The sequence below is a fragment of the Bactrocera latifrons genome, unplaced genomic scaffold (assembly GCF_001853355.1).
Source record: "Bactrocera latifrons isolate USDA-ARS-PBARC rearing strain unplaced genomic scaffold, ASM185335v1 scaffold_288, whole genome shotgun sequence".
Classification (NCBI taxonomy): Eukaryota; Metazoa; Arthropoda; class Insecta; order Diptera; family Tephritidae; genus Bactrocera; species Bactrocera latifrons.
Genome location: NW_017536496.1, coordinates 203281 through 205669, shown reverse-complemented (window position 1 = coordinate 205669; position 2389 = coordinate 203281). Strand labels below are relative to the sequence as shown.

The window sequence follows — 2389 nt, the reverse complement described above, 5'->3', positions numbered from 1 at the left end:
TCGTAATAATATTAACCAAGTATCTCAAAAAATAMAGATATATCTGTTTAGACACTATATATAGTATCTTAGTCGTCTTCGTATWAAGTTAAAAAACAGGCRAATGCATTGGTTGCGGCACGATATTASCTGAAAATGTGGCGAAACGATCACGATTAACCATTGCAGTAAGAGGTGGTGCATTATCGCACGAAGAATTCACTTCTAAAGCCGCACAAAACGACGCGTATCTCAAATTCTAATGAATATTTTGACTTGAAATTTAGCATGGATGTCATTAACAGTACTACTAATTTACAGAAAAAATTTACCGATTAGAGAAAAATGAGAAGTATAAATTAAAAATTCAACTTGCAATTTGATCACAGTAGTATGTCCGAGGCCAGATAAAATACTAATGAACTACATTCTGGATACCAAATTTATAAATAACAGGATACAGTTGCACTATGTGGAATCCTTTAGGTGTTATTGGAGAAAGATCGAACTAAAAAATATGAAAAGTTCAGGACAAAACGACACTGACTTATTCAGAAGTTTCTGTCTACTTTTTCAGATAACTTATGGCTACTGTAGGCTTTTACGCGTTGATCTCCAGGTCGATTACGGTCGTTTAAAAGTACTGCCACCTTATGATAAATACATTTAAAATATGTTTGAGATGACTTAACATGATAATACCTCATATTAACTATCCTAACATGAAGCTAACTCATTTTCAAAAGAATTTCTTAGTAACATTCAAAGATAATGTTCAACGTTTAAGTTTAACATATATAATATGATAAAAAAATCGCGCGTGTTAAAATCCGAAAGAAAATTGCTATCTTCGCGTTCAACTAATTTGAGGATCGAAATCATGTATACTATATGTGTATGTTATGGGTATTTACATATATCTGATTACAAATGATCGCGTAATACATCAGGTAAATCAAAAATTTCAGAATTAGAAATTTTTAAATTCAGAATTTTATGGTTATAAGCCCYATCTAATGTACAGAATTTAATATTTTTGTGTTATATATTTGAAAAATTAATACAGTTTTATTATGAGGATGAAATAATATGTTGAAGCACTATTTTGCGATCGCGACTCATCTCTTAAAAGACACCTTTAAATATTGCCTGCTTAGATAATATGGCATCCTTTGAGTTGGACGTTGATCTCATAAATTAAATCAGCTTTTGAAAAGGTACGGCTTCGCATAAAAGTAATATTTTTTTAAATMTTTTTMTTTTTTATTTTTGTTATAAGTATCTTACTGTTGAAGACCACGCGCACTTTTTAAAAAAATTGTTTCAGAGTTACAACCATTTAATAACTTAGAACGTTTGGTTGTGGACTTAAGCGAAAGCAGACATTTTGTTTAGTAAAGGTTTCACTGTGACTTATGTTGTGAAATAGGATTGGGAATGAGTTTAATTACTGGCATATCGTCTGCGGATTATATTGAATGTATATTAYGTTTACATATACTCTTATGTATGTACCTACTTTGATAGCATTCCAAGAGGACAATAAATTCGTTGGTGTCGTGACACTGAAAAATCAAGAAACGATCACTTTTGCTTTTTTTGCTCCTTTCAATTAACTGTTATTAACACTACTAAAATGCACACATTTACTGTTGATTTTAAATTTAAAAGAACAAACGACAATGATTGTTACGTTTGTTTCCTTTTATGTTGTTTCCTTTTTTGGCAGTAAAATTCACTTTAACTGTTTATGCTATTAGCAAAGCACTCAAAACATTCCAATTGAAGCCAAAATTGAGTCGGAGATTTGTAGATACATGTGTAGTTTGGAATCTCATTAAAATTTTTCTCTTTTTAAACAAACCAAACACTTAATCCCCTTTAAAGGTGCTATGTTTACCGTTATTTTTTGTATTTCCAAAGATATATTCTTTCAATTTATTCGGCTGCGTTAACCAATGTAACCGTTAAATATAGCTAAAGCGCAATGTGGCAATGGTTGCGAACAGCACTTTCGATTTCAAATTGGCACACTGTCAATCAACGGCGATTAAGTATGGCTCATGCCAAACCCGACAACGCACAAATACACGTGTAAACTTTTTATAGCTGTTTTTTTACACAGTGGTTATATTTGAATTTGAAAGATTTCAATTACTCTCTAACAGTGAATATCCGTATGTAACGAACCTTCTTAGCGCGCGCGTCTGTAATGACTGAATTTCCTCGGCAGCACAGCAAGTCGAGCCAAGTGTCCGACATGGGCCACCAATAAACAGAGCACCGGAGCAGTAAAGAGCAAATGCAATGCATACAGCGTCGACGATGACGATGGCGACGGCGGTGACGTTGTCGGTGGTTCTGGCGTTGGCGTTGGTGGTGCTAGCGGTGGTGGCGTCAGAGTGTTGTT

General features: G+C 33.5%; 1 protein-coding gene across 2 annotated transcripts in view; it reads right to left on the bottom strand.

Annotated features, from left to right (window-relative positions):
• LOC108970162 overlaps nt 1-2163 on the bottom strand; it is a 113601-nt gene extending 111438 nt beyond the window's left edge. For both annotated transcript variants that reach the window (XM_018935369.1, XM_018935370.1), the window contains exon 1: nt 1499-2163. The gene's annotated coding sequence lies outside the window, so the exon portion shown is untranslated. The remainder of the gene's footprint in view (nt 1-1498) is intronic.
• Nucleotides 2164-2389: the final 226 nt, after the last annotated feature.